The sequence below is a fragment of the Protopterus annectens genome, chromosome 2.part0 (genome assembly GCF_019279795.1).
Source record: "Protopterus annectens isolate FY-2018-M chromosome 2.part0, PAN1.0, whole genome shotgun sequence".
NCBI lineage: Eukaryota > Metazoa > Chordata > Ceratodontiformes > Protopteridae > Protopterus > Protopterus annectens.
The window spans coordinates 122,705,941-122,733,445 of NC_056728.1; the positions used below are offsets into that span (position 1 = coordinate 122,705,941).

Consider the following 27,505-nt stretch of genomic DNA (forward strand, 5'->3'; position numbering starts at 1 on the left):
AGTCTCCCCCAGTTCTCTTATTCTCCACATCTGCATACAATATCTGTATACCTTAAAAAAGAACCATTTTTCACAACTTGTATTTCTCCCCACCTCTATTTCCATGGTGATTCTCTCCTGTTTATCAGAAAACTAGTTCCTAATATCTGTAATACAGTCCCCATTCCCCTCAACCCAGGCCTTACGTGCTATAAGGCCCTAAACTCCAACTCTAAAGAAGCTAAAGACCTTTCCTCCCTCCTTCTTCAGCTAATCTCCATCCTCCTTTCAGGTGACATACATCCAAACCCTGGTCCTTCAGATAATCACTCGTATAACCAAAACATGGTACCATCACCCCCCCCCCATAAATCTCTCCTCTTTCTTACAATTAATCCCCAAAGCTTATGCAATAAACTACCTGATTTCCATGCCTGGGTCTCCCACTACAACCCTGACATTCTTTCTGTCTCTGAAACTTGGCTAAAACCTCATATAAAAGACCATAAAATAATCCCTCCCAACTATAGAATCATAAGAAATGACAGAACTCAAAAGAAAGGTGGTAGAATAGCCCTTCACTTCTCCTCTTTCCTAATTGTAACACCCTTTACTAAGCCTATACCCCAATTTGCTAATGCCAAACTAACCCTGGCCTTCCTAAAAGTTAATAACCACAAAAGCATATGCATAGCAGCCGTATACATACCACCAAGCAGCAATATCTCTATCCTTGAAGACATCCTCTCTTGGTTGACCTCTAACATAAATAACAAAACGATACTACTAGGTGACGTTAACATAAACTGCTTCTCTATACACTCACTTACACCCTCTCAGAGTATAAACCTATTAACCTTTACCCAGCTAATCAGCTCTCCTACCAGACCTAATAAGGATAACACCTCAGGCTACAGTATTCTGGGCTAGATACTAGTCTCCCACCTTAACATTATTTCTGATAGTGGTACCCTATCAGACTCCTTCAGTGATCATCTTCCTGCCTTCGCTTGCTGTTCACCTTCCTCTCTCCATCTACAGCACAACTATATCTTAACACGAATCTTGAAAAATTTTAACCCTCTAATTTTCTCTGACTCTTTAAAACATATGAACTAGAACCCTCTAAAAACCCTTCCTCTAGATAAGTCTGTTACTTACTCCAATACAGTATTCACTCACCTACTTAACTGCTTTGCTCCTCCCAGAACTAAAAGGATCAAATCCAAAACTGTCCCTTGGCTAACCAAAGAAACTATAACCCTCATGCATCTTCGAGATAAATCATGGAAATACTACCAAAGATTTAAAACACCTAACTCCCTGTCGGAATATAAGCAACTTTGTAATAAAGTTAAAAAACAGATAGCTATCAACCGCAAATACTACTATTCCAAACTTCAAAACAACCATAAATCCAACTCCCAAAAGTTCTGGAGCAGTATCTCTTCCCTCCTCTGTCCTGGCAAAGCTACTCAGTTCAATTCCTTCTTCATCGAGTCAATAGCCAAGCTTACTTCATATTTCCCTAATAACATATAAACTCAAACATTATCCAGCACCCCTAATCCTGTCTCCCCTGCCACCAAATTCTTATCTCCCTCCTTTCACTATCAAGCCTATTCCTACAAATACCATAAAAAACTCCTACTAAAATTAAAACCAAGCTCTAATGCCCCAGATAACATTCTATCTAACTTCCTCAAGCTAGTTGCTGATGGCATAGCTCTGCCCATCTATATCCTAAAAAATTGCTTCATCCAAGAATCCTATGTATCCCTCCTCTGGAAAAAAACCTTCATCATTCCCCTACACAAAGTAGGCAACAACTCTGAAATCTCCAGTTTCCGTCTCATAGCTATCCTGTCCCCTATCTCTAAAATCCTTGAAAAATGTATCCACCTACAACTCTTGCCATACCTCTTAGACAATCAACTACTGACCTCTACACAGCATGGTTTCAGACCTGGACACAGCACAACTACTGCCCTTCTCTCCTTTCTCAAAATCATTAACTCTGCTCGTGATTCTGGCAATACTGTATCCACCCTCCTTCTTGACTTATCTAAGGCCTTCGATACCATTTCTCATAGCCTCCTCCTGTCCAAGCTCATCTCTGACTTTCTTCTTCTTTCACCAACTGGTTCACAAGTTGCCTCTCAGACAGACAACAAGCTGTAAAGTGGAAAAACTGTACTTCTTCCTTCCTCCATGCTCTAACATGTGTTCCACAAGGCTGAATACTGAGCCCCTTACTATTTAACATATTCATTAATGACTTCCATCAGAACATCCCAAATGCTAAACTTGCCCAATCCGCTGACGACTCTACCATCATCCGCTCTGCCAAATCTCTCCCCAACCTTATGGTTTTAACTCAAGATGCCTTCTCCTGCACCGAATCTTGGATGCTAGAAAATCATCTAGCTCTCAATGCATCCAAATTCAAACTTATGATATTTACTCCATCTAGATACACCAAAATTGAGAAGAAATCATTCTCCGTAATCAGCAAAAACATGACCTCTATTGAAATAGTTCCCTACACAAAGCTGTTTGGTGTCCTTATTGATGACCAATTCAAATTCAACATTCATCTACAAACAAATATCAAGAAAACACACCAAAAACTTGGAATGCTGTACCAATATAGCCGCTACCTTAGTCCTTCAGCCAAACAACTCCTCTCTACCACATACCTCATTCCCTCTCTCCTGTACAGAGACCCTCTACTTACTAAGCTTCAATCCATCCTAAAGTCACATCTATCTTCCTGCTACAATAAAATTTGTATGTTTGCCACCAGATCCAAATCCTCTTCTCACCACTGTGACTCTCACCACTCCTTTAATTGGCTGGAAATCCCTAATTATCTGTCATACATTCAATTCTCCTTTGCTCATAAGCTCACCTTCAAACCCTCCAACTGTCCCCTCCCTCTCCTCCTCCCTCAAAATGCATAATCCTCGCAGAGTACTCAGGTCTAACGATTACAATCTCCTTGAAGTGTATCAAGCCACACATTCTCCAGGTCAACTTTTACTATCTTTTCCCCTTGCTAGATTATGGAATGGACTTCCCCCACCCATTAGAACCACCCATAAATACTACACATTTAAGACCTTGCTCCACTCTCATCTCTCTTCTCACTGGGAATGTTCCTGCTCCCACCCACCTGAAACTATCTATCCCACCCCCACACCCTCCATCTTCCCTATCTCAAAAATCAGCATAAGACCTGCTTTTACTCTTTATGCTTGACTCTCTAAAATTGCCTCATTATTTTGATAATCTCTACTACTTCCATCTCTATGGATATCTTTATGTCTACTTAGTCAGCATTGTTAGGCCTCAATTCATAAATGCCTTTTATAATTTTTCTGTTTCTATGTCATTAATGTATATTTGAATACTGTGCATTTTTCACTGTCTTTGCGTACAATGTATATTACTTGAAATTTTTGTTTCATTTTTTGTCATTGTAAGACTATATTGGAGCTTTTCTCCCCAGGCCTCCATGAAAAATGGGCTCATCTTGGCCCAATGGACTTTCCCAGTTAACAAATTGCAAATAAATAAATAAAAATAAATAAAAAGAGTATACATTAATGGAAGCTGATTACCTTTTAAGTAATGTAAGAAGAGCATGTGCCTCTAAGTATAGAAAAGAGTTATCATTATTACTTTGGGTGGTCTTTAAAAAGATAATCATGAGACAGTGGAAAACCCAGCAAGAACCAAGGACTGCAGAGATTTGGGATTTAATAAAGGAATTGAAAAGGCAAGAGTTAATGGCTATCAAGGAGAGAGTAGTAGCAAATATCACAGGAGAAAATGGAGGTTATGAGACAAGACTGATAATGGCCTAAGACAGGAAGGATACATAGGTGTGAGAGTGATGAAAATGACACTTAAAACTCAAAGATAAGGAACACAACTGATCAGTAGAACTGATTGAGCAATAAAAGAAAATTTGAGAAAGAGGGGAAAGAATCTGAAAGGGGGGGCAAAGCAGTAAGAATGTCTGACTAGAGTTACACACAGGGATTCATTTTTGATGTTGATGGTGACATTTCAAAATGCGCCCAGGCTAACTCAGTTGATAAAAGTATTGATAAATATATAACAGTAAGTAACAGGAAAAAAAGCCAACCACCTCACTATGATATTAGAAGGTGTTGCTTTGAATAAAGAAAATTAGCTAGGGTTAAATGGTCCACAAGAACAGCTAGCCTAGCACTTACTTACCTACCTATGAGCTATGAACTATGTATGAAATTACTGGTGTCAAATTAAGCTGTTAACAAAAAAAAAGGGTTAAGAAGTAATGAGGGCATCCTGTTCACTGTCTTTCCTAACAACCTTTGTTACAGTCCATCTTGCCGTACTTAAAGTATAATGTTCCCACTATGACATTTATGTGACTTATCTGCAAGTCCACAGACTCAGGGTTACTTTATTCTGTAACTTGCCTTGAGGTGGAAAGTGCAGCTTCTTGAATCAACAGGAGGAAGACACTGGCACTGCAGCTTCATTGATGTAATTCTAAACAGAAATCACCCTATACTTTAATGTTTCTGCTATAAGTACAGATGAGTTGTCTCTTAATTTTGGTGGCTCTCCTGCTATCTTAGAGAAGTGGAAACCACTTTCTCACTTTCTTTCACTTTTCTATGTTACCCTCACACTACGAAGGGTATATTAGAATAAAACTTTTGTTAAGTTTTGCTTCTTAGCTTACAGACACCCGTTGCTGAGAGTTTATCCCTTTTTTTAATTTTCTGCTTGCAGCTACCACTGATATGTTAATAGGTTTATAGATAACAACAAAATACTGAGCCAAAACAGTCCCAGGCAGAGAAAAATAACCACACTAAAAGCAAAAACATTCAGCATCTTATCCTAAATAACTTAATGGAAAAACTTGAGAATTAAGAGGTTTTTGTCTAACACCAAAGTAGACTTAATCTTAGGTAAATACTAGGCTATCAGTCTGCAGATTATTACAACTGTAGTCAATAACCAGGGATCAGAATAACACCATGCACCTGGTATCTGTGAGGTGGCGATGCCCGTGCCCTGGCCCAGCAATCAAGGAGCTTCAATCCTCGCCACTAACACCAGTGAGAGGCATCTCATATAGGAGGAAAGGATAAGAAATGCACACAGTAAAGTGCAATTTCCCTTAAGAGCACAGAGATCACAGTCAGTCCAGGGCTGGTCGCTCCCTTGCTCTCCAGGTCCACAGTAAGACTCCCCACTGGCACAACTATAGGTCCAGATCTCAGCCAAGTGGGCAAGCTAAAACCTCCAATGCCCTCTCTGCCCAACCAGTGCTTCCTGTCCAGACACACACACACACACACACACACACACACACACACACACACACACACACACACACACACACACACACACACACACACACACACACACACACACACACACACACACACACACACACACTTTGAAAAGAGTTTATATAAGCACACAGACACTCCTGGGGAAGGCTAACACAGGTTCTCCAGCTGTGCCCTTTTTACACAGACTCTACAGTAGAAATCACTGCCACCACCCAACTAATATTTATCAGCTACTCAAAGGCCCTTAAAAGGGTTTCCAATTATTACTGTGCAATATTATTATCCAATTGGTACTATAACTAAACAGTCAAGGCTTATTAGAGTGACTTGGTACAGGATCACTATATACATGCAATGTACTCTTAATGCTTAACTTATCTCTACACAAAACAGCCACAGTTGAAAGGTTTTAAAATAGTTAATAAATAATAAAAGCACAAGACAAAACTTTTTACTTAAATAATTCAGTAGTACAGTTCGGACATCACAGAAAAAGACTTAGTCTAATCTTTCTAGATTCTAGCTATTTTTAAGAGAAAACACAAGTCTAAGATAAATTTACATATAGAGCAAGACAGTGCTGAGTTGGATGGTCAAGACAAAAATGCTTAATGGTCTCTTATTCTCTGTTTTTAAAATCACATTCCTGGTTCACATTACATCATTTTTCACACTTCCCCGGGTTTCCCAGGCCAACAGGCTACATTCTTTATTAAGCTCTCACCAGGTCAGGAAGCAAAGCCATTAAGGACATTTATGCATGCAAATTTTGGCCATTACTCTGGCCTTAAAACAATAGCAAAAATTCCTTCATCTAGACAGGCTGGAGCCAACTTTAAAGATCAAAGACAGTCATAAAATGCTTGACTTAGCTTCCTTACAGCAGAGCGCACTGTTGTTACATTTTTGCAGTTCCACATGTAACACTATTTTTATCATTTAAGACAACAAGCCTGTGGTTTACATTAATATTTCCAAAGGACAAAATTATCTATAAAATTCAATCTGGCTAGGCTGGCAGCCTTCACCTATCTTCACCCAATCTTCACATATCTCCCCGCCTGGGGAGAGTTTTTCAAGTTACCCTTGAGAAACGCTGCTTGAGGGAGTTAGGTCTATCGGAGTATATCTTACCGCGTTCCCTGTCTTGAGAGCCCATCTGCATTAGCATTGCTAATCCCACTGTGGTGCTGCATGGACATATCATATGCTTGCAACCCCAGGCTCCATCTTAGCAACTTGGCAAGTTGCTGGCTGGCTCTGTTTAACCATGTAAGGGGGTTGTGTTCTGCCATAACAGTGAATTTCCTTTCATACAGATAAGACTGATGCTTCTGCAGTGCCCACACTATGGCTCGACATTCCTTTTCTACCCTGAGTTTGAGCCTATGACTGAGATAAACCACTGGGTGCTCTTCTCCCTCCGAAGAAATCTGGCAAAGTACAGCCCCCACCCCATGGTTCAAAGCATCCACCTGCACAACAACTTCCTTGCTGTAATCTGGACTAGCTAACAGAGGGGGTCCTCCCAAAGGTTATTTAAGCTTCTGGAATGCCTGCTCCCATGCTGGGGTCCACACTACCTTATCTGGCCTGTTCTTCCTTGTCAGGTCTGTGAGGGGAGCAGCTATGGTACTATAACCGGGAATGAACTTTCTGTAGTACCCTGCTGTCCCTAAAAATCCCCTCACCTGCTTTTTTGTAACAGGTGCAGGCCATGGTTGAATGGCTTCCACTTTGGCAGGTTCTGGTCTTATCTTACCACTCCCCACTCTACGTCCTAGGTAGGAAACCTCTGCCATACCTACCTGACATTTGCTTGGCTTAATGGTCAACCCTGCCCTCCGTAGTCTGCCCAGCACCTCCCTGACGTACTGAAGGTGCTCTGGCCAGGAATGGTTGTAGAAGGCAATATAATCTAGGTAAGCATGGGCAAACCCTCCTGCTCCTGCAAAGATATGATCTACCAGCCTCTGGAAAGTTGCTGGGGCATTCTTCATCCCAAAGGGCATCTTTGTGAACTCATACAAGCCAAAAAGAGTCACAAAGGCTGACTTATCCCCAGCACTGGGAGTCAAGGCACCTGACAGTAACCCTTGGTAAGGTCAATGGTTGTAATATCCTTAACCCCACCCAGCTGCTCTAGGGCCTCATCTGTCCTAGGCAGACAGTCAGCATCTGACTCTGTGCGACTATTTAATTTCCTGTAGTCCACACAGAGCCTGGTGCCGCCATCCTTCTTTGGCACTAGCACCACTGGGGAGGCCCAGGGACTGTTGGACTCTTGAATCACCCCTAGTTCTAACATCTCCTGTACCTCTTCCCTCAGAGTCTGTTTGACTCTCTCAGGCACTCTATAAGGGGCCTGCCTAATAGGCCTTTGGGGTCCTGTGTCCACCTGGTGCTGTCCTAGGTGGGTGCACCCTGGTTTCCCAGTGAACATGTCCCCAGATTCCTGCAACACTGCTCAGATTTCTCGAACCTGGGTAGGAGATAGCTGCTGGGGCATTGCTACCCCTTCCACTGAGGTGTCAGCCCGAGCCTCTCTGAGGAGATCAGTCCCCAGATCTCCCTCAGACTCTTCCTGCAATCCACTGCAAATGCTCAGCATAAGGGCCTCCCTATCATGGTAAGGTTTCATCATGTTAATATGGTACAATTTGTGCCCATGCCTTCTGCCTAGTAATTCCACCATGTAGTTAACATCACTTACCTTTATTACTACCTTGTAGGGTCCCTCCTAAGCTGCTCACAGCTTGTTGTGTCTGACAGGAATGAGAACCATTACCTGCTGCCCCACAGCATACTCTCTAGCTCGAGCATTCCTGTCGTACTACACCTTTTTCTGTTGTTGGACTTCTGCCAGGTTCTCCTGGGCCAAGCCCATGAGTTTCCTGAGCCTTGTCCTAAGGTTTAGGATGTATGCCACAACAGACTCCTTGTGAGACTCATACTCACTTTCCCACTCATCTCAAATTAAATCTAGAGGTCCCCTCACCCTATGCCCATACAGCAACTCAAAGGGTGAAAAACCTGTGGATTCCTGGGGAATCTCTCTGTAAGCAAACAACAGATGGGGCAAATATTTGTCCCACTCCCTCTTAAACTAATCTGCAAATGCCCGTAGCATGGACATGATTGTACAGTTTAACCTCTCAACAAGACCATTAGTCTGGGGATGGTAGGGGGTGGTCTTCATCTGCTTCACCCCACAGGAGTTCCACAGACAAGCCAGCAGGTCTGACATGAAATTGGCAACTCTGTCAGTCAGTATTTCATTTGGGAACGCTACCCTCCTGAAAATCTCTAACAAAGCATTTGCCACCTTTTCTGCCTCAATGGAGGATAAAGCCACTGCCTCAGGGTATCGTGTAGCATAATCCACTACAACTAGGATATACTTTTTCCCTGTGAAACATGGGGTACTTAAAGGCCCCACAATATCCATAGCTACCCTCTGAAATGGCGCCTCAATCACAGGCAAAGGCATCAAAGGAGTTCTCAACTTGTCTCCTGCCTTGCCTACCTTTCGGCACTGCTCCAGGTCATGCAGTACCCTGTTATAATCTCTGGAAATTCCAGGCCAATAGAAGTTCTGCATAATACACCTCTTTGTATTTTTTATGCCCATATGACCTGCAAAGGGGATATCATGGGCTATGGCTAGAAGCACCAGACAGGCTCTAGGCACTATCAACTGCTGTACTCTCTCACCTTCTAGCCCTCAGGGCTCCACTCTCTGTACAGTAACCCTTTGTCCCAGTATACAGATTCCCCCTTTCCTTGAGAATCAGATGCCTCCCTAGCTACCTGCCTCAGGCCTTGCAATGTAGGGTCTGAGAGCTGAGCCTGTCTCAACTCTTTCCTCGTAACCCTTCACAGCTCCTCTTCCAAAGGAAGTCTGGCATCCTCTGACAGTAGTGCCTCACTGTCAGACTGGGTACTACTACTCACTTCTATCTTTGCAGTCACTATGTCCAAGGGACCATCAGTACCCACAAGCAGCTGTGGCTCACATTCAGTCTCACTGCTACAGAGTAGCTCCCTCCCTGAAGTAACCACCTCACCAGTCCTGGCTGCAAGTATGCAGTCTGTCTGTGTCTCCCCCAGGCTACCAGACCCACATGCTTGTCTCCTAGCCTGACTGCATGTAACTGCATAAGCACATGGTACTGCCTCATCCAAATCCTTCCCTATCAGGACATCTGCAGGATGGTAGTTCGGTACGCCTGTTGTCTCAAGACAACCTACTGTTGGCATTTTGTCTTTCCCACTTACTGGCTCCCTCAGCTTTGGTTCACCACCTTGCCTCTGTGTACACCTGTATGCCACATGGCTCCACTGGTTGCATTCAAAACATTGGAACCCTAGCTCTTGGATGTGTAGCTGGACTAGTGGCTTCCCCTGCTACTGGCGGATTCTGTCGGGGCAGTCTATGCTGCCCACCATGGATTCCTTTAGACCCATGAGCAGTACTGGGGGTCCCTTTCCTGTGCAGGGCTGCCCTGCTTGCCAGGTATACATCTCCCTTCTTCCCCAACTCATCTGAAGTAGCACCTTATCTATCAGCTAACCCGATCCTCATGTCCTCAGGCAAAGTGCTAAGGGCTTGTTTCCTCACCAAAAGGTCTGCTAGCCCTTGCAAAGTGGTGACCTGACATCCATTCACCTACCTATGGAAATAAGTGCTCAGTTCAGCAATATATTCACACACAATTTCATCTGCATTGCGTCTATGCTCACAAAACTTTTTCCTATATGTTTCAAGTGTCAGCTTAAACAGTTCTAACAAGTGATTTTTAACAGCAGTATAATCAAAACATGCAATATCAGACATTTTTGACAAAACAGTTACAACTTTACCATGGGGTAAGGGGATCAGGAACCGTATCCAGAGCCTTTGGTCAACACCATAATGTTTGCATACCCTCTCAAACATATGAAGGAAACTATCAAAATTATCCCTCTCTTTAAACTGCAGAAGAAATTTACTGACCTGTTGTGCTTCAGGGGTCCAGTTACTCCCTTCCCCATTACCTCCATGACTCTGGCGAAGAGTCAGCATTTCCCTCTCATGCTTCCTCTGCTGCTCCTGTTCCTTGGCTTCCAGGCATAGCAGTATCTCATTCTCCTCAACCTGTAGACTCCTCAGTCTCTCAGCTGCTTCTATCTCCAAACAACTGGCCTCCATCTCAAGTGTCTTTAGCTCCAAATGGATTTTTAATTTCTCTGCAGAAAGGTTGAGCTGTCCATTCTCTGAGGGTATTATATCTCCACTGCTAGTCTGATTGTCCTCCTCGTTGCTATTTTCTGATGCAGCTGTAACCAAGGCGGCAATAAGGTCTGCCTTAGTCAGGTTTCCATGCATCAGTCCACTAGCCTGACATATCTGAGCCAGCTGGCTCCTTGTCAGCTTTCCATACTCCTCTGCTGACATGCTGCCTGCTCAGACTAAATAAGCTAACAAAAGAAATAAAACAATTGTGATCTAAACTCTGAGTATTCACTGCATGGCTAATTTAGAGTACAAAACACCTTCAAAGCTCACTGTATACAAGCTACAGGAATTCACTCTACCCACACCCCTACACGCCAGTTAGGATTTGCCAATCAATTAGTATGTGGTGAGGATATCCCACCTTTGCCAAACAGTTAATATATGATGCCCGTGCCCTGGCCTAGCAATCAAGGAGCCTCAATCCTCACCACTAACACCAGTGAGGGGTGTCTCGTATAAGAGGAAAGGATAACAAATACACACAGTAAAGTGCAATTTCTCTTAAGAGCACACAAAGATCACAGTCTCTCCCTTGCTCTCCAGGTCCCCAATAAGACTCCCTACTGGCACAGCTATAGGGTGCAGATCTCAGCCTAGTGAACAAGCTAAAACCTCCAGCACCCTCTCTGTCCAACCAGTGCTTCATGTCCCTGCCCAAGTAGCTGACACACACACACACACACACACACACACACACACACACACACACACGCACGCACGCACGCACACACACACACACACACACACACACATGCACACACACACACACACTTTGAGAAGTGTTTATATAACCACACAGACACTCCTGGGGAAGACTGGCACAGGTTCTCCAGCTGTGCCCCTTTTAACCAGACTGTACTGTAGAAATCACTGCCACAACCCAGCTAATATTTATCAGCTACTCAAAGACCCTTAAAAGGGTGTCCAATTATTACTGTGCAATATTATTATCCAATTGGTAGTATAACTAAACAGTCAAGGCTTGTTAGAGTGACTTGGTACAGGATCACTCTATAAATGCAATGTACTCTTAGAGCTTAACTTATCAACAGCTACAGTTGAAAGGTTTTAAAATATTTAATAATAAATAATAAAAACACAAGACAGTACTTTTTACTACACAGTGCTAGTCAAGAGGTCAGAGATCACAGAGGAATACTTAAAATAATCCAGTAGTACAGTTCTGACTTCCTCTTTCGGCTTTTCTGACATCAGAGAAAAATGCTTAGTCTAATCTTTCTAGTTTCTAGCTATTTCTAAGAGAAAACACAAGTCTAAGATAAACTTACACATAGAGCAAGACAGTGCTGAGTTGGATGGTCAAAACAAAAATGCTTAATGCTCTCTGATTCTCTCTGTTTTTAAAATCACATTCCTGGTTCACATTACATCATTCTTCACACTTCCCTGGGTTTCCCAGGTTAACAGGCTACATTTTTTAGTAAACTCGCACCAGTTCAGGAAGCAAAACCATTAAGGACATTTATGCATGCATCTTCTGGCCATTACTCTGTACTTAAAACAATAGCAAGAATTCCTTCATCTAGACAGGATGGAGCCAACTTTAAAGATCAAAGACAGTCATAAAATGCTTGACTTAGCTTCCTTACAGCAGAGTGCACCGTTGTTACATTTTTGTAGTTCCACATGTAACACTATTTTTACCATTTAAGACAACAAGCCTGTGTTTTACATTAATATTTACAAAGAACAACATTATCTATAAAATTCTATCTGGCTAGGCTGGCAGCCTTCACCTATCTTCACAGAGATTGAGACCTTAACCATTATGCCAACCTCCCCCCAAAAGTGGACCCATCAATTCTTTATGCACTTTGACTTCAATTCTATTCAAAGTTGCTGCAGCCACAACACAGAGTACTAGCCACTGTACAATCATAGCAAGGTACCAGAAGGCGAGTTAAACACTGTAAGTTTTAAACTCTGATAAATATACAAAGGTGATTGCCCTTGTAAGGTGTCTCCTGGTGTGTAAGCATAAGGTTAGTAACAACCAAAAGTGTAAGTTATGTGAACTCATGGTGATAGCCCTTTAAAGAGGTTAAAATTGAGACAGTTTTAGGAAAACTGTATACCCTGTATCTGTAACACCTAATGTGAAGTTTCTCTCTCTCACCGTTCATTTTTACAGAGGGGTTCGGAACTGATCCTCGGCTCTGAGTCAGCCTACTACAAAGCTCGAGGTCTTCAGATAGCTCGAGGCCAAGTCCCTATCCCATGATGCACTTAGAGTTACCCCAGATCTAGTTTGCCACTGCAACAGATCGGAGGTTCTCACTAGCTTGGGCCAGTAAAACCTTTCTTTATTCAAAATATCTGATATTTTTCATAAATATTTTCTTTTAGCTTGGTGTAGTTCCCTTCCCTTGGTGTGCACCTTTTTTTATCTTGTATTTTCCTCTCTTGGCCTCATTTATTTAGGCCTAGTTTAGTCTTTATTAATGTTCAGATTAATTGTGTGCTGATAGCTTAGATTTAGTCTTAGAGTAAAAAGTGACCTTTCTGTCACAACTTTAAAATACTTTCTCTTAGAGTTTAGATAAAGTGTGTGCATTAGTAGTTATATAATGGTTGTGTACATTTATATAGTGACTTTTCAGTCACTGTTTGCTTTGTGTGTGATTAGTATTTAGCCTGTAGTTTTAGAAAGGTTTAGAACATTTTAGAAAGGTTGGTTGTTTTGTTTAATTGTTGTTGGGTGTGTCTATTTTTTTACAGCACCCTATTGGCATTGTGTATTTGAAATGGCTGATGATAAAGATAAGCACCCTAAGTCAGGGTTTAAAAAATGCCCTAAATGTCGGCAGAAAATGTCGGTCACTGACAGTCATGAAAACTGTGTTTATTGTTTGGGAGCATTGCACCTCCAAGAAAGCTGTTCCATTTGTCATTCTTTCTCTTCTAGGGTTCTCCAGGAGAGAAAGAGAAAATTTATTGACAGAGGTTTACTTAAACCTTCATTCCAAGAAGCTGTGAGTGACCAAGATGGATCCAGTAAGTCCTCAAAGTCTTCCAAGACTTCTGACAGTAAGAAATCAAAAAAGTCTTTGAAGGCAGTTCCACAGACCTCAGGGTCAACCGTCTTATCCTTTCAGAGCCGGTCCCCAGTTTTGGAACCGGTATCCAAAGTGCCTGTCTCCACTCTTACAGTCTGTGCCACCTTCTATCCACTCATCTCGGTCTTCGATTAGCCTTTATGATTTGGATGTGGATCATGTGGTGCAGAAGCTTTTACAGGCACCGGCCTTTGCAAAATTCTTATTGGCTGCAATCCAAGCAGCTTCGGAACTGAAGACCGTCTTACCAGCTACTACTCTTCCTCCTCCAAGCCATACCAGTCCTTCGGAGCTGGAGAAGTCAGACTTGTTGATTGTGGAGCCTTCAGAGCTGACACCTGCTCCAGTGTCTTCTGCTCCATTTACTCTGATGTCCTCGGTGCCGATCGAGGAATCTAGAGCCAACACTCTCTGGTCAGGTCCAGGGAGGATAGTCGGACCGACTTGTCGGTTCTGACTCTGCCTCTTGGAGCTTCAGCTTGGATGAGCTTGACTCCTACCTCTGGCTCGGATCCCACTGTCCCCGTGCTGGGGGTATCAACAGTTTCCTCAGATCTATCGGTCCCTTGACATCAGAGCAGATGTGGCTTCGAAGCCATGAGGAGAGTTATGTCTCCAAAGACATCTGCAACTTCAGGTCTGGCTACCTCCTTCCCTAAAGCACCTGTGTATGCTTCTGCCTCACAGATCCTTGCCAAGCGTAGAGACCCAGAGCCTCAGGAAGCCCCATTGGGTGACCCCTGCTCTTCCAAGACCTCACCAGAAGCACCACTGATGAGGTTTGCAGGAAGAGAATCTGTAAGAGGAAGCATCCATCTGATACCGACTTGGATGAATCAGAAGGGTCTCCACAGTCCCCCTCTGAGGATATCTCATTTGCTGAAATATTAGAAATCCTTAGGTAGAGGGGTGACTGGCAGTCCACCAACCCTACTGAAGATGAGTCGGTTCTCCTGAAGGCTTTCGGGTCTCAGCCCTCCACCTCTTGCATGTCTCTGTCCTTCGATGAGCTTATGAGCTTATGCAGCTGGTCTCATGAAGGATGTGAGAGTCTCCGGACACTATGGAGCCTGTCCCAGGAGGCCTAATAAATTTATCTCTGCTCCCCAGGACAAATCCTTTCTGATCAAAAATGTGCCAGTTGATGCCATGGTGGTGGCGGCAGTCACCAAAAAAAAAATTTCAGAAACGTCCTCTTTTATCCATCCTCCTAACAGAGATTACAGGATCATGGATAGATATGGGAAGCGTACTTACAGTTCAGCGACTTTTACACTGCATTCGCGCAACTATCTAACCCATTTCACTAGACTGCAAAGAGATCTCCTTAAAGAGCTGGGAGATACTCTTCAGGGTACAGTAGCTGCAGGAGCTCCAGATAAAATTGCCTCCCAGCTTACTACCCTCAACTCCATTGCTAACTCGTCCATGCGCCTCATTTCGTATGCAGCTGATGGAATGAGCAGGGCAGCGGGTACATGAATTGCTCTTAGGAGACACTCCTGGATGCGCTTGTGTTCCTTTGAGGAGCCCTTCAAGTCATCCTTTGTAAATACCCCTTTTGATGGCTCGTCCCTTTTTGAGCCCAAAGTTAAGGAAACTTTGACCAGGTGTAAGCAGGAAGGAAACGCTATGTCGGCCGTCAGAGTCTGTTTTTCCACCACTACCAGACCCTACCCCTAGGGTCAAAGGGGAGGAAAGATGTGGTTCTGAAAAGCCCAAGGAGCCTTTCAGAACACACGTGGTGAACCCCCCTCCAGGGGCAGAGGAGGGAGCAATAATGGAAGACACTGCCCTCGCGGTAGAGTGGGTCTGCAAAACCAGGGTGACAGAGATCACTTCTTTGGGAAGCCCTACCAGTGCTCCTGAAAGGAGGTCTAACTATCCTACTCTGTAGGCAGTTGGGGGTCACTTATCTCTATATCCAGACACCTGGCTCCAAATAACAAAAGACAACTGGGTACAAAGTATCATTTCCAGAGGATATTACATTCCTTTCACCACACCCCCTCCACTGACAAGAAAAATCCCGGACGTTCCACCCAGTTACAGGTAACAGGGAACAATAGAGATCCAATCATTGCTAACAAAAAGAGTTATCCAACCAGTCCCAACAGACCAGATAGGATACAGAACTTACTCAAGATTCTTTTCAGTTCCAAAAAAGACAGGGGATTGGATACCTATATTGGACTTCAGCAGACTAAACAGATCTTTCAAGAAAGAGAAGTTTCAGATGGTCATGCTTCAGTCGATACTTCCCTTTTTAGGGAAAGACAATTGGGTGAGCTTGATAGATCTCCAGGATGCGTACTACTACATAAAAATGGCCAGACCATCCAGGGATCATCTGCACTTCTGGCTGGGAGCCAATCATTACCAGTTTTGAGCCCTGCCCTTTGGTCTCACTACAGCCCAGAGAGTGTTCACCAAATGTATGGCAGTGGTCATGGCTCACCTGAGACGTTTAGGATTCCAGGTGTTTCTGTACCTAGATGAGTGGCTCCTCTCCGCCACCACCAGGCATCAACTCATTCAAGCCAGGGACACCACTCTTTCACTCTGCAGTCAGCTGGACATTACGATAAACTCAGGAAAATCTGCCTTGTCACCATCGCAACATACTGTTTTTATCAGAGCAGAATTGGACACCACCACCACCATGCTGAGACTTCCAGTAGAGAGTTTTACTACTCTGTCAGCAGATCCACAATCTGATATCCAAAAACAAAGCTCCAGCATCAGAAGTACTCAAATTATTAGGCATGATGGCAGGTGCAGTTTTGGCCATACCACTGGGTTGCATGCACATGCAGATTCTACAATGGCTGTTGGCACTCAGTGGTCTTACCAGGAGCTCCCAATGTCTCACCTTATAATGATCATGAACTCATGATGCAAAAAGGATCTTCAGTCGTAGTTGACCTCTAATCATGTCACGATAGGTTGTCCTTTTGTTCTACCCCCACTAGCGGCCACAGTAACCACAGATGCTTCCCTGATAGGGTGGGGGGGGTCATTTTCAGGGAAGAACAGCCCAAGGCACATGGACCAATCAAGAGACACAGCTGCATATCAATGTCCTAGAGATGAGAGCAGTACTTTTAGTGTTGCAATACTTCCAGGACTCTCTTCCTCTGGGTACAATTGCAATTCAGAAAGACAACATGTCAGTGGTCTGGTACTTGAACAAACAAGGAGGAACCAGGTCCTACCCCTTTTGTTGCGAGGCTCTAAGAGTATGGCAGTGGGCTATATCCACCCAGCACTTTCTGTTAGCAATGCACATCCCAGGAAAGTCCGACGTGATAGCAGACAAGCTGAGCAGAGCAATTTTCTTGACTCATGAGTGGTCCCTCAAGAAAGAAACAGTGGACAGGATATTCCACAGGTGGGGCCAGCCTTGCTGTCACCTTTTTGCCAGCCACATGAATACGAAATGCAGAAGCCACTTTGCCCTGATTCCTCCTCTGGGAGAAACCCCAAGGAAAGCACTCGTACACGATTGGCCTCCGGGTCTCCTCTATGCGTTCCCACCTATCCCATTGATACCCAAGGTACTACAGAAAGCAAAAGCAGTGGGAAGGACCATCATTCTAATAGCCCCTCATTGGCCTCATCAAATTTGTTTCCCCTTCCTTCGACTTCATCTTTTGGAGGACCCTTGGATTCTGGACCCAGTTCCAGATCTTCTGACACACTAGTCGGGGGAACTTCATCCCTCTCTTCAGTCCCTGAAACTGACAGCTTGGCTGCTCCAATTCCCATCATAGCCAGGTTCCATAACCTTTCTAATGAGACAAAGCAAATTCTTATATCCTCTCACAAATCCTCTAGGAGGAAGCTATACCTTAGCAAATGGAAAAAGTTTTCTATATGGGCCTCTCAAAAACAACATTGATCCCTACCTAGCCCCTATGGCCTCTATACTAGAGTTCATAATTATGATCTTCAACAAAGGAGCTGTAGCAGTAAAAGTTTGTGTTCAACTTGCTGCCATTTCTAATTTTCACCTTGGATTTGAAGGTTTGAACATTATGTCACACAAACTATCCAAAGCCTTTCTCAAAGGGACCTTTCATCTCAGACCACCTGTGAAATCTCCCTATACCCCATGGAATCTAAATTTTATGCTTTTTCACATCATTCTTCCTCCATTCGAACCAGCTTCCTCATGTGACCTCAAATTTTTGTCATGGAAAACTATCTTTTTAGTAGCTATCACTTCTGCCTGCAGAGTGTCAGAGCTTTAAGCCTTGTCCATTAAGCCTCCTTATTTATTTTCCATGCTGACAGAGTCTCACTTCGAACTAACCCCTCATTTTTGCCTAAAGTTTGAACTGAAGCTAATCTTGATCAAATTATTGATTTGCCTGTTTTCTTCCCCAATCACTCCAACAATTTAGAATATATGCTGCACAAACTTGATGTTCATAGACAGCTCAGATTTTACTTGGATAGAACAAAAGATTTTAGGAAATCTGAACAGCTGTTTGTTTTCTTTTCAGACTCCAGGAAAGGTATGCCAGTGGCTAAAACAACTCTGTCTAAGTGGTTATCTGATTGTATCAAATTTGCTTATTCAGCTGCTAATATGCCCTTACAACATAAAATTAAAGCTCACTTCACCAGAGCAGTGTCTACATCCTCTGCCTTTTCTGCCAGACTCCCTATAGATAACATTTGTGCAGCAGCCAGTTGGTCAAGACCTCATACCTTTATCACTCATTAAAAAGCTGACAGGACCTCTTTTGGGTTTACTTTCCTAAAAAACATACTCCCATGAGCCACCAGAGATAGATGGTGCTTGGGACACTACCCATCTGTAAGAATGAACGCCGAGATAGAACACCTTCACATAAAGAAGTTATGTACTTACCATAACGTTCCATGGGAGTTGTTAATCTCGCCTTCATTCTTACTTCCCACCCTCCTACCCCCTCCAGGTTTTCCGAAGGCCGAGATGCTGGATTCTTCCTGGTTGCTCAACCCTTCTATAGCTTTCACTTATGGAGTGATAGAATGACGTATGGTATTGTTATACACACCGAAAAAGATCTGAGGTAACTCTAGATGCATCATGAGATAGGGACTTGGCCTCAAGCTATCTGAAGACCTTGAGCTTTGTAGTAGGCTGACTCAGAGCCGATCCATCTGTAAGAATGAAGGTGAGATGAACAACTCACATGGAACGTTATGGTAAATACATCACTTCTTTAATTAACTTGTCAAGTAATATTAGTAAAACATGTTCCCCATTTTAAATCTGTATAGAAATTGTGGTGGGAGAGTCTATACACACAGTGTGGCAGGCTGATACACTTAACAAGAAAGAGGTATACCAACAGCCTGATACACCTGTTCAGTTAAGAATAGGGTCTGGGAGCATGGCAGTGAAACTTGCAGAGAAATATCTGGAATGAAAACCAGGAGAAGAGAACTGCCTTAGAAGCTACAAAAGATGCTAGAATTTGGCTGTGGTTAGACAATAAAAAAGATCTTGGCTATTGTCAAAAACATACCTAATGATGGAGCAATAAAAATATAAAACTGTAAGAGATGCCAGTGCATGAACTGAAGATGAATCAACTGGAAGGCTCTAAAGTAAAAATCTATAGAAGATGGAGCCTAAACAGAATCTAGTCTGCCTGCGAACATTTAACAAATATAAGATCATTTCTAAAAGTGTTCATAGCCATTATCAGATGTCATTCCCTTTATCTATCCTGGATAATTCCTAGTGATACAGCTCTATGAACTGTACTTGTACTAGGTCACTTAATCCACTTAACCTTCTCCCTCTATACTGATCTCATGTCAATTAAATCTGAGAAAAAATGTGTTTATCAATATAGTCTTGTTTCCTTGAACTTCCCTTCCGTTAATGATTATTCCAAAAGCCAGGTTATTTTCTGATGTTGCTATTTTATATTCCTGGTTAGTATAGATGTCAGAGTTTATTTTACTATGGTAACCTGAAATGTGCAGTCTTTGTTTATTTTGCTGTTCTCCATAATGGTCATTTTGGGTACTTTTAATAGTATACAAAAGTACTGTTGAATTTTATAGTGTAATTGCTTAATTTGAGGTCATCTCACTTATGTGAAGTAATTTTCCTACAGATGATCAGTGACCAGCTGGTCAACCTGTAACTGGCTGAACTCAGCTAGTTAAAACTGAAGGTAATATAAATAGCCTGTGTGGGATCACTGCTTGTGAGAGACCACTATGTACTTCAGACGGGGGTTTCTCATTTTCCATTGTTGTACAACCTTGGAGTTATTATATATAAGTTCAGCAGTGGATACGGTGTGGGGTTTGCAGTCATGCAGATGTTTATTTAGGTGCTTGTGGGTGGCTTTTAGGAGATGTGTATTTTTGATCAAGCAGTTTTATTTGTATTTATTTTTGTGTCAATCATGCATTGCTCTTCATATACTGAATATGTGAGAGACATACTGCTTGTCAGCATGCTGACAATCTGCTGTAGCTACTTCTGGGCTTCTGTCACAGATATAATAATATAACAATACAAACAGTGTCAGCTAAGTCAGAAATAGTGATGATTTCTTTTTATTTGAAAATTGTCTGGAAAATAGTGCTTACTAGATCTTGATTCTGTCTGTGACCTGGAAGCACTCTGGGAGTAAATCAATTACTGAGTATTTCCTAAGGCATTGGTGTTGACCATTGGATTTATGCAAGTAAATGGATCTCTTAAATTCCTGGTGTAACTTAGGTATTTCCTGCTCCCATATTAAAAACTGTAGTCCTGTTGGATTATAAATGACTACTTTACCAAATAAACATAAAACCATCATTAGAAATTCACAGATTGAAACGGTTGTGTATTGAGAGTTGTTACAAAGTTTCCCATACTATATCTCATCTCTGCAAAAATAATATTTAATCTGATAAATGTTGACACCTACACTGTGTCTTGTAAAGAATTTTGCAGTCACAGAAATGAATAACCGATGCTGGGTTATTCTAGACACTGCCATAACAGGCATGGTTCAGTTTCTTATTTGCAGCAAGCCACACATTACACATTTCAAGCATGGTAAAAATGGCCACTTTGCATATGACAGTAACTGTAGGTACAAGTAGTGACACACTGGGATTTCCGTAAAGGTTTAAAGAAATTCTAGCTAAATGAGCAGTTGTAATATTACTATATCAAAATCTTGAAAAGACAGCATCTGAGTAAGTCACATCAGACTACACCAAGGAACCTGTGGTTAGCAGAGATGCTGCAGAGTGAGTATAGAAATACAAAACTTCCATGACAACCAGACCAATATTTATGTTTGAAGTTAGCTATAAAGACCAGTTTCTTTTTTGTACAGAATGTCTTTATAATTATCTATGGGTTTTTCAAGAAGATGTGGGCTGAGATTTGTGTCATTCATCTTTCAAAAGATAAGAAACCATAAATTATGTTTCACGTATGCCTGGTTATTTGTTTTCTTTGGTAGCTAGGAAGACTGTAGTTACTCAAACACAAAAACATTTTCATTAAAGGAATCCAGCTTTCTCCAGTCATAATGAAATCTTGAAAAATGAAATACACACGGTTCAGCATATTGCACCGTGAACTCTATGAATATGCTGGAGAGAACTCAGTCATGACTGGGTTCAGAGGGTTTACTTCTTAGGCCAGTGTTCTGTGCTAGCAGATATTTCTGCAGTGGTGTGAAGGATAGTAAATCAAAAAGTGAATGAACAAGTGGTGAGTAAATAGGGTGAAAGATAACTGACTGAATGCACAGAAAGTGAGTGGCATTGTGGCTAACCAGAGCGTAATGCTTAGCATGGAAGCCAGAGTCCGCAACGACAGACTAGAGCAAACAAACAAGCATATACAGTAGCAGAAATAATTTTAGACTTAATCACAGAGTATACTGCAAGTAAAGGCCATAAGTGACGTCTAGCTTTTATCTGGATCATGCATTACTGATTAGCTCATACGCAGCACATTTACAGTCACATCAACCCTAGTAAATGTCGTCTAGTTGTACAAGATTTTTTACTTGCTTGCAGCTTACTTATGACTTAGCCTCATACTTTCAAGGTTCAGGTTGTGTCACTAAGTGCATTTAATAGTTGTTCTTCTCTGCTTAAGTAGAATAACTATTAAATGAACGACCTGCTAGCTTCTTCAGCATCACATCCCTGCCTGATAGACACAGCATAGTACTTTTTGCCTACACATCCAAAGTATTTGAGAGATGCTGATATCAGAATTAAACCATCACATATATGTTCTTATATATATTTGCTGTGACTGCAGATGTAAAATGCATTCTACTACCTTCATAATAGCAAAGAAATCATTTCCACTTCCTTCATAAAGGCAAACAAATTCCTCCCACTACCTTCAGAATGACATCACATTCCATCTTTCTTCAACAACTACCTTTTTAAGTGCTTGGGAGAGTCATCACTTGCCAAATAGAATGTTTTCATTCTTTTTTGTACTTGATACAACCTGCTAGACACAGATGTGAGTCTTTCTGTGGGTTGTACAGGTGTATTGGGTGGGTGTTTGTCTTGTTTTGAGTCACACATAACTTCATAGATAGTTACTAGGCAAGTGGTCCAGAAGGCCATTGAAGAGCCTAGTCCAGTTTGCTAATTGCTCCTAGAGCGTTCTCTGATTAACTGGTTAATTGGCTTGCCCAGAGTTACACAGTAGTCAAATGGAGTTTGTAGGAATTAAACCCTAAACTACAGGAAGCAGCTTTATAAACAGCTCATAGCTTTAATCCTCTGTGCCAACTGGCAGACTATCCTCTGCTAATCACCAGACTGTGAAATAAAAGTTATGAGAGTACAGATAAGTTATTTTGCACGCATATCACAACATACAATCACAGCTCTCATTTCAAAGTTATACTGCTACTACTACAGTTATGCAGTAAACTGAGGATGTTGAAGACAGAGTACCTGGCCAAGATGATCCTTTGACTATGTTGAAGATGCATTTGACATAGCCCAGTTTTATGTACCTCTGAATGAACTTATGGAAGTAGCTAAAGCTGATGAAATTGAGCCAGTTCTGAATAAATCAAAAGGCAAACAGGACAGCACAGTGACTTACTGCTTAAGATTCTTCTTCATAGTTCCATAGGTGCTTGCTAGGCTGTTCGTCTGTGAAGATCTTAAGAAGTGTAACCGTATATCCCCATGGTAGTTTTTAGCCATTATATTTTGCATACAAATAATACAGAGGGGGGCAAGACAGTGATATGTTGGGATATTTACTTGTCCCTATCTGTGATGGACATGGGTGCTAATATCTATCAGACTGTATTCTGCACTAACTGCCAGCCTCATATTTCCAACTTCTTTCATTCAGTCCTAACCTTTGGTTACTTTCTACGTTTAGTCTGCGTGGTGGCCCAAGTTTTTATGGGTTATCTAATGATAGTTTGGTGTTTTACCAAAACTGTACTGACTAGCAGTATCAATTCTGTTTACCTTTCTCATTCTGGACTAAAGAGAAAACAAATTCATGAAGGATCAAGTTACCCATTTCCTTACCGGCTTAACAAATATGTAAAACAAATTGCAAAGTACAAGAAACAGAGTTGTTAAAACACAATGTACCTCTGGAGTATGGTGGACACAGAGATAAAAATATAATATGGCAATTTCCTAATTAATAATATTACCACTCTTAAGAAGGTCAGGGCCCAAGCTGTCCTGTAAGTTTCATGAATCATATGTTAGTAAATTTAAATAAGTAAGGCAATTGTAGTTTGTCATGTCTTTTCAGAAGCTTTCAGATAGGCTAATCAGAGTGCCCCTTAAATTCTATGGTGTTTCAAGGAAAACCACGTTACTCAACATTTCAAAGGTATTTAGCAGAACTGGTCACTGGAAACAGAAAGTTGTCCTAGTGAGTAACATCTGTAACCACAAATGACAATGCCCTACTATGTTGTTGTTGTTGTGTCTTTCGGCTTTTCCCGGTTAGGGGTCGCCACAGCGGAACTCTGGTCCGCTAATGATTGGTAGTTGATTTTTACGTGCCGAGTTACCAGCCCTGATGCACAACCTTCAACGAAGGTATGCCCATTCACGCACATCTCCACGCAGAAGACGCTCTAGCTGAGCATCTTACTGTGAGGCGACAATGCTACCGCAGCACCACCACCGCGACAATGCCCTACTATGCACTGTTGCACTGTTTAAATAATTACCCATAAGCAGGAGTGCAGACGGAGGTAGTAGGATGTACTGTTTACAATCAAGATTGCATCCAAAAGGCATCCAAGAAGGATTAAATCTCACAGTGGGTTCCTGCCCTTCCATATATTATAGTTAGTACATAATGAATCCTCATTAGTATTCTGAAATGTGTACACTGACTGGACAAGCAGTCATAATACCCATTGTAAATTAAGCAGTATCCTCAGGAAGAAGTCTGGCTATCGGAGCCAGATACAATGGAAAAGTAAAACAAGTAACACACTGCATACGTACAATATAAACTGTCAACAATGGATAAAACCTCAAGCAATCTAAAAACATCAACTGAAGCACAAGGAAAGTAGGAAAGTTCAGCAGACGTGAAACAATGAATCATGATCTATAACATGCTTTCTGTGCATCTGTAAGCAGCAGATTGTCATCCATACTCAACAGAGAATAACAGAAACTAAAGCACACCTGGCAGATGCAAAAGTGTATGCCAATATAAGATATTCATGATCAAACTACATCAGCCATGGATAAGCATATCATTACCTACACCCAGCTGTGGATTATTGCTAAATTACTCAATATTAGCATGAAACATATTAGTTTATGAAAGAAAAGGAATCAGAGGATCTTAAAGAGTATGTTTTCTGTAACCTCTTACATGAAAGAACATACTCATACCATTCTTCCATTCCTTTCAAAGTGATTCTGCAGACCAGTTTCATCCCTTTTTCAATATTTGTTCTTGAAAATTTACAATGTAGTTGAAAATATACATATGTGAAAAAGAGTTAGGTGAATCATCCAGTACAGGTATGGCATGATGCACCTGGGCAGCTACTTTCCTACTATATCGTTTATTTTCCACAAGCAGCTAGGATTTATACATAAAACTGCAATGAAACTAAAACTTTGACATAATACAAAAAAAACCTCTAGATTATACTGACTACTCTGCAATACAATGAATGTAGAAAACCTGTCAGAAAATAAGCTGAGAGGCTAGTTAGAAATAGTCTGCTCTGCAGAGTAGAGCTGTTGGTTCTGCATATGCACTCAAATAATATTGTTTGACTAGCAACCCAGGCACTGGAGTACCAAGCTAGGGAGGGCATTAAGTGAGCAGCCAATGCCATCTCACCATTTCTAGGAGGAAGGTAATGGCAGACTCCTGTTACAGGTGTCCTATCTTTGGGAAGACAAAGAATCGTAATCCCTTCACTCACCATTTATGTTCCTTCCCTGGTCCTAAGCTATGGTGTACTTCTAATTTGTACTGGAAGCTGCCACTGTTTAAAGGAGTTCAGGGTAAAATTAGTACTGCCCTAACAGGAAAAAATGCTATATACTGATTTAAACAACACACATTATCCCAGACATATAAACAGGGTGAATTTGACTCCCTGCTAATTCATCTGTTATATACTTTAATTTTGTCGCATACTGCTGTATGACATTTAGACTTTATACATGCAAAGTGTTTAATAGTTGTAAGTTTTGCACACGTACTCTAGCCAGCATAGGAATATTGACAATTATACCATGATCCCCCCAAAACGTGCACGCTGATTGGCCAGCGTGCCCGTTGTAAATCGAGTTATACTAATGGAAAAACATTAGTATAACTTGTTTTTTTAAAACACTGTCTCGCTAAGTTAAATGGGTTTAACATAGCGAGACAGCTTTAAAATAAGCAACGGAGATCTCCGTTTTTAAAACACTGTCTCGCTATGTTAAATGGGTTTAACATAGCGAGACAGCTTTAAAATAAGCAGCGGAGATCTCCGTTGCTTATTTTAAAGCTGTCTCGCTATGTTAAACCCATTTAACATAGCGAGACAGTGTTTAAGAAAAAGCAATGGGGGAAGCAAGATCTCCGTTGCTTTTTAGCTATGTTAAATGAGTTTAACATAGCGAGACAGTTTAAAATAAGCAACGGAGATGTCCGTTGCTTATTTTAAACTGCCTCGCTATGTTAAACCCATTTAACATAGCGAAACATAAAAAGCAACGGAGATCTTGCTTTCTCCGTTGCTTTTGCCAACTCTGATGTACTGCGCAGGCGCAGTACATCAGAACTGCCGCGATGCCAGACATCTGCGGAAGGGCAGTAAACAGGCATTATACTATGCCATTATTTAAGAAAAGTAATAGTTTCTTTTCTTAAATAATGTCATGGTATAATAGCAATAACCCACTTCTGGGTGTGGGTAATGCTAAATTTACCCACGGGTGGCTTTGTTTGAACCCTGGGGCTTCGGCCTCGGGACCACACCACGCTGACCGTGGGTAAATTTAGCATTACCCACACCCAGGCGTGGGTTATTGCTATATCATTACATTTTCTTTGTATATACACACACACACACATATATATATATATATATATATATATATATATATATATATATATACATATATATATATATATATATATATATATATATATATATACATATATATCAAAAACAACTCACCAGCAACCCCAAAGTAGTTTATACAAAAAACTGAACCCAGTCGGAAGGTATATCCAGTCGAGTATCACACTCAAGATTCACTCCAAGTCTGACAAAGAAAATCCTTGTAGCAGTATATCCAGTGTGATAATATATCCAAAATTCAGCAAAAGACTCCTTTTCAAATGTATAAGAAACTCTTTATTAACGTTAGCGCTTTCATGGATATTCCGCTTCCTCAGACGTTGCAACGTCTGAGGAAGCGGAATATCCGCGAAAGCACTAACGTTAATAAAGAGTTTCTTATACATTTGAAAAGGAGTCTTTTGCTGAATTTTGGATATATTATCACACTGGATATACTGCTACAAGGATTTTCTTTGTCAGACTTGGAGTGAATCTTGAGTGTGATACTCGACTGGATATACCTTCCGACTGGGTTCAGTTTTTTGTATATATATATATATATATATATATATATATATATATATATATATGTTGTATATATATATATATATATATATATATATATATATATGCCTGTGTGTTACTTTTACATTCTTTTATCTTTTAAGTATCAGTGTGCATGTTGCATATTTGTTATATTGTGCACTGCACTATAACCATATCTGTTTATGTATTTAAAGTGTCTTTTCTGTGCTTTGTTTAGAATGGGTCCATTGAGGATCACTTCTCTACTTAATTTACTAACTTAGTAAATAAATAATATAAATAAATAACTCCTGTCCATGAATTCTGCAGATGTTAGCCCATTAAAGAGTGAGTGCACTTCACTCTAGCTAAAACTTGCAAGCGTAAGGAAGTGTACACCTGCACCTGGCTCACTGAAGTGGGTATTGCACTATGGATTTCAACCAGTGTGGATGGGGGAGGGGGGCTTGTAAGTGGAGGTTGCTCATCTGATGGAGCCTGTTTTTGGAAAAAAACATGATTAAATGAACCCAGTTAGAAAAGAGAAAATGTGCTGAAAAGATTATTAGATGGAGAGACATATAATATATTTCAGAATCCTTTCCACTGTCCTTATTTACTTAAACTGAATTCTATCACTTGCTGTTTGGCTATAGAAGATCTGAATAATGTGGTGAACTAGACATGTACAGCAGAATATGCTTTGTTTAA

General features: G+C 41.4%; 1 protein-coding gene across 1 annotated transcript in view; it reads left to right on the top strand.

Moving 5' to 3' along the window:
* The window catches only part of LOC122792709 (cubilin-like), a 3,134,001-nt gene that overhangs the window by 1,286,287 nt on the left and 1,820,209 nt on the right, over nt 1-27,505 (top strand). The gene's annotated exons all lie outside the window — the stretch shown is intronic.